Source organism: Dasypus novemcinctus, chromosome 26, assembly GCF_030445035.2.
Source record: "Dasypus novemcinctus isolate mDasNov1 chromosome 26, mDasNov1.1.hap2, whole genome shotgun sequence".
NCBI lineage: Eukaryota > Metazoa > Chordata > Mammalia > Cingulata > Dasypodidae > Dasypus > Dasypus novemcinctus.
This window is the reverse complement of record NC_080698.1, coordinates 46,029,449-46,035,650: the sequence shown is the minus strand read 5'-3', so window position 1 is coordinate 46,035,650 and position 6,202 is coordinate 46,029,449. Positions and strand designations below refer to the sequence as shown.

The 6,202-nt window shown below is 40.5% G+C and overlaps 1 pseudogene; it reads right to left on the bottom strand.

Moving 5' to 3' along the window:
* Positions 1-4,726: 4,726 nt before the first annotated feature.
* LOC101432378 (probable gluconokinase pseudogene) lies at positions 4,727-5,463 on the bottom strand (annotated as a pseudogene).
* Positions 5,464-6,202: the final 739 nt, after the last annotated feature.

Here is a 6,202-nt window from a genome sequence, read left to right as displayed (position 1 = left end):
AGAGTTGGGAAGAGATGCCAAGAATTGGCTTTTGCCAGCTGCAGCATCACTGTTCCTGTCTCCATTTTGGAATCTAGGGCAAATTGGCCTAATCTCTGATCTTTACTATCCCCAACTGCAGAATGAAGAGTTTTGACTAGTGGTTTCCACATTCTCTTGACCACCCCTGACTCTGCGAGCCCACATACAATGTCTTTTCATTATTTCATCCTCTCACTAGGTTGGAGTAATGGGGGTATGGGGTAGGGCCAGAAATTGAATGATTAAATCCCAAGAGAGAGTTGAGGGCCCAGGCCAAGAGGCAGTTTTAGCACATTGACTCCTTGCCTGCCTTTCTCAAAAACATCCCCCAGTGGTTTCAAGATAGGCCCCCTTTTTACATCAAATTAAAGGAATTAGACTATTCACTTCCAAACTAAAATGCAACTACATCTCATTCACTTCCAAAGTCAAGAATCAGGGGATTTGGGAAATCAAGGGCTTAGCATGAGAAAATGATGAAATAGAAAGCAGAGGTGATAAATCACTCCCTTAGAACGTGGTGGATAGGTGTAGAGAGACTTACACATTCTGTGTTTGAGAACTACACTTGGATGCAATGAGAATCTGATGACGTCTCTGTTCTCTGCCCTCTGCTTACTTGACCACTGCAGTGCCTCTCTCACTAACTACTTTACAGTTCATAGGTTTCCCATCCATTGTTAAACTTAGCAAGTCACAGCATATGCCAGGGAGAATAAGGGCTATTATTGTGACTGTAAGCTCTGGGAGCTGTGCTTGTGTCTCTGCAGTATTTTCAATGCGTAGTCACTTGCCTTTAATGTCTCAATATTGCAGGGTTTCTAAGTCATTAGGCTGAGTGTCTATCCCTTAGGAAATTGAAAAACAGGTTTCTATAAACAAAAAGTTCTTTCAAGTCAAACCACTATAATTTGACTAGTTCTGCCTATTAGACCTATTCATTCCTTTTTAAAAGAGGTATAGAGGTTTAGAGACAGAAAATGAGCTTTGAATATTTGCCCTCTCATGGGACTCAATGGTAAATGGATCATTGCAGGAGGCCAGTAGTCACCCACACGGTCAGTAACTAAAGATTTAGCCTTGAAGCTTCTCTCTACTCTTAGCCAATATTCATAAATCACTAATTTCAAATTCTGAAGCAGAAAGCAATCATTGAGCCACCAGTGTTTGCCAAGCATGTTGGAGGGTGCATAGAAAGAGAATAGATGAAGAAAATCGCATCCATTTCTTCAGGGAGCTCTCAATATGGCACCAGAGGAAAGAGGGACAGATGAATAATCAAGGAGCAATGTAACATCAATGAAAACAAATATGTAGGAAAAACACAAGGTTTTGGGACATATTCTTAGAAGAGAAGATTCTGGAGTTGACCAGTTTTACTCACTAGCCATCTCACCTTAAAGAAGATAATAAGCTCTCTGAACTTCAGTTTTCCTATGTATAAATAATCATATCTAACCATTGCACAGTGCATGTGAAACACTCAGCCACTTATAGTGAGCACTCAGTAAATATCAGTTATTGTTATTTTCCTTGGGAGTAACATATGGAATAAGATAAATGGGAGTGGTCACAGGTGGGAAAGGGATAGGGAGGGACATTTCAGGCAGAATTACAAAGACTGAAGGTATGAAAGAGCACAGTGTGCTTGGGACTTTAAAATAGAAAAGTTATTTGGGAGTGATGAATAGGAAAGGGTGATATTGGCAAAAAGAGCTGGGACAGTAAACCAGTCTTTTCCAAAAGGAGAGGGTGTTCCAAAAGAGAATAGGCCATTGATGTTTTTAAGGCGGTTATCAAACCTGTGCATTAGAGTTTGGTCAGGTGGCACAATGGATTGGCACAATAGGTTGGAAAGAGGAGAATTTCAAGGGAGGGATACTAGTTAGGAGGCTTTTGGTTAGAAAGAAATCTTAGGAAAACATTGGTGTTGGGCAGTGGTTGCCACCATGAAGGGGAGGAAAGACTTCCACAAATAAACGTAGAATGAGAAGATTCAATGGCAAAGGCCTGAGGAATCTCACATTTCAAGGGTGAGCAGAGAAATACATCTGGCAGTAATGAAAGAGACAGAAGGGTAGCAGTCTCAGAGCTGGAAAGAGGAAGGTTGGCTTCATGAAGACAAGAAGAGCAAAGGACATTTCAGGAAGGATGGAGTGGATTTGCAATGCCAAGTACAAGTGAGATATGCCAATTAGGCTGGGACATTAAAAAAAAAGTGATAAGTGGTTCATTGATAGCCTGATTAGAGCAGTTTGAGTGCTGCTGAAAAGGAGGATATGAAAAGTAATAAGGATATGAAAGTAATGAGTGGATGCTACTCTTTAAGAAACAGGGAGATAAAAGAAAGAAGAGACAAATGTAGTAACCTTAAGTTTGGGGCAGGGAGGATTGGAGGTTAAATAACTTTTAAGAAAAGATGGCATAATCCAATATTTTTGAAGGGTAAACACTTGGTTAAGAAAGAGAAATTGAAAAGGCAGAGAAGGAAGAGATGCCTGCAAAACCTAGAGAAGAGCAGAAAAAAAGCTGCAAATAGAGAGATTAGTCTCAGATGGGGGAGGAGACCCTCTTTCCGTAAGACAGGAGGGAGTGAAATAAGAATGCATAGGAGAATGGCTATAATTGGAGCCATTGACTCTGTGGAATAGGTAATGTTGCCTGTTGAGTGGAGGGAGGTAGAGATGGAACCTGGACACTTGAACAGATTAGTAAACATTGGAGCAGACCCAAAAGACAACGAGAAAGAATGTGAAGAAAGGTCAAGGAGAAGACTTGAAAGCCTCACTGAGATCCCTACTTGATTTAAAAAACATAATGTAGCAACGGTGGCACTGTTGTGATGTTGTTCGGCCATTGAGGGAAGCTTGCAGAATAAAATGATTTTTGGGATGGATTCAGAATTTGGTGAATGGTAAGAAGCATGCAGCATAAGGGCCATGGGGAAAAGGAATGGAAGACCTCATAAGGATCATCGCTGACATGAATATTAGTGGGAAATGAACTGGCAGGAAGAGAAGAAGGGCTAGAAGGAGGCTGATAGATCTGAGTAACAGGGAATAACTGAGGGATAAGGGAATGTGCCTCTTGCCATTTTTCCATCATTCTCTCAGGAAACCACTGTACCACCGGTATCTTTCCCCTTGGCAGTGAATATAATAAGCGAGTGAAGAAAGAAAACTGACAGAGAAAAATAGCTCTCCAGAGCATTCTGTGCCAGTGGAGGTGACAAGAGTTTATTCATTGGATTAGGTCTGTGGTGACCATTGGAATGATTAAAGCCTCCTACCATAACATAAGGAGCTTCTGTGAGAAAGCAGTGATTCCTGCATTCAGTCATCTTAAAATTTGATTTTTAGTAGCTCTGGAGGGATCATCTGATTATTTTTCCTCTTCACTTCTTCCCAACATTAGAAGAATATACACAATGCTTGTAAGCAAAATATTCTAGTTAGGAGCCTTAAGTAGAGTAAAAGGAAGAATTTACCTAAGTAATCAGAAAGATGCCTGGGAGACCAACTTACCCATGCATATCTTATAACTAATCTTGGAAATTCCTCCATTAGCAATTTCTAATGTGAGATTAAGCATTATTTCTCTTGTTCTTCAAAGTCAGACATGCCTGGGTGAAGTTATATCATTATACCTTAGTGTGAATGAACTCATCGGATAACTTGAGGAAACTGAAGATTAAAGAGCTTAAATTCTTTGACTGATTTATTAAAGAAATGTAAGATACAATTATACTTGATGAGAAGACTTGAGAAGAGAATAATCTTACTAATAAAATACTCAAGTGCTGTTGATCTCCTGAGAGAGAGAAAAGTGCTATGCTCAGGCAATTCAGGAAGGGTAAAAGTCTTACTGAAGTTTAAATTTATACATGCTTTTTTTTCCTCTTTAATATTTAATTAAGTTTTTATGCATTATCCAAGGAATATAACCTTTATTACAAGGCTGATGTTCACAAAACTTTTAACACATTATTGTTATAGGAAGATGCATTTATTTACATTAAGCTGTAAAATATGATAGTTTAGGGAACTTAAATTTTCTCTCTTAAACTATAAATGAACTCAAAAGCCTTGTGGTAATTAACCCACTACTTTGAGAATGAACCCCCAAACCATGTTAATTGATCCCCATTATACATATATTTGGGTTCTGTTTTGCAGTAAGGTAGAATTTTAGCTCACTTGCTCTTCTTGGAAGTAGAAATATTGGGGAATAAGAATGCACTGATGCCCATAGGGAAATAGGTGTTGAAAGTAGTGACAGCTGTTACAAATTGCTGTCTTTGTATCTCCTTAAACTTGATAAGAAAAGCAAATGTTTGGGGAGACCTTTGAATTACCATGCCGGTGTAAACACACTTTTCTGCCCTCGGAATTAATCATTGGCTTCCCAATGATCTTAGAATAAAATCTGAACTCCTTCCCATGGCCAAAGAGACTGTGCTTGATCTGCCCCTGCATATCTCTGCCACCTCTCTGCTTACAACTGTCATTGGTCCTTCTTCAGTCCCTCACACAAGCCATACTTTCTCTTTCCTCAGGACCTTTTCACATGTTCTTTCTGCTTCCTGGAATGCTCCTTCCCCTACTTTTGTCATGGTTTTCATCTCCTTTCCAAGATGACTTCCTTGATCTACCTGTCTAACATAGGTCCAACTCATCTCTATTGTTTTTTTGTTTTTTTTTTTTTTTTTTTCACCTTATGAAGAATTTAGTATTGACAAGAATAGGTTTGACAGGGTTTGGAATTTAAGCTTAATTCTGTTCTGGACCATCAATATGATTGTCAATTTATATTTAGAGTTTTGATAATGATAGCAGTTATCTCTGAAAGATATTTGTCCACACTAACTTGGATGAAGTTTCCTGGAGCTGATGGAGGCTCCAGAGTATCAAACTGGGACTGCAGTAACTCAGGGGGCATAAAATGTCCTTTTCTTCTCAGTAAACGTCCAGAGATGACCTCAGGCGAGCCACTCAGGTGGACCACAAAGAGCTTCACCTCGGGCGGCTTTTCTTCCTTTCCTGACTCATCACATTTCTGAGGAGCACCTTGTTTTCCTCGTATTAAGATATCTCTGTACATTTTCTTCAGAGCTGAACAGGCTAGAACCACATGCTGTCCTGAGGCTACATCTCGTAATAAAATGTCATGCAAGTTGCAGAGCCAGGGAATCCTGTCCTGGTCATTCAGCGGGATCCCCTTACTCATCTTCGTTCGGTTTTCTTCAGGGTGAATAATCATCGGCATCATAGAATTTCCATCCCAGAGTTAGGAGGCGCTGGAACAGGTTACCTCAGATGCCAGCAGAGCGCCCACTGTTGACTTCCCCGAGCCGCTCACGCCCATCAGCAGCAGCACGCCGGGCCGCCCCATGCCGCCGAGGCCCTCCGCGCGGCTTCCGGGCGCCGCTCGCCCGGCCCCGCCGGCCCCAGGCCCGGGAGGAGCCGCCGCGTCCCCGGCCGCGCCCCCTGGCGCCGCGGGCCGCGCCCTCTCTATTGTTTTTATCTCACCTTACCATTGTTTTCTATCTACACAGCACTTCTTGCAAATTGGCATTATTTTATTTATATGCCTGTTAACATGATGGTAGGAGTCTTGCCTCTTGTTTTTCAATGTGCTCTCTTCTGCATTGTTGTTCCCAACACAGAACATACTATAGCCCTTCAATAAATATTTGTTGAATAAAGTACTAAGAATCACAATACAACAATAATCTCTTATTGCATTATTTCTAGAAGCTAGACATTTTGTTATGCAACATGCATCTACTGATGTCAAATACTTCCATAGACAACCCCTCAAAGCAGATGATAATTATTTCTGCTTTATGGATTAGTAGGCATTTATAGAGAGATTAAGTAATTTACCCAATGACCTGTATGTGACTAAGATAGGTGTTCAAACTCAGACCTGTGTGACATCAGTTTGAGCCATCAGCCCCTAAACTTTATATCTGGTGCCAGTTTTTAAGAATAGCAGATTGAGAGTCCAAATTGAAATTGCCCATAATTCCATTAAAACATATAATACTCTCAATTTTTAAAAACACTCTAATTAGTTCTCTCATCTTCCCAAATATCTTATCTTATGTTATTGGTGGCATTGAGCTGGTCTCAGTACTGAGTTTAATTATTTAGGAAGCTTCCAGAGGTGTCTTTTCCTA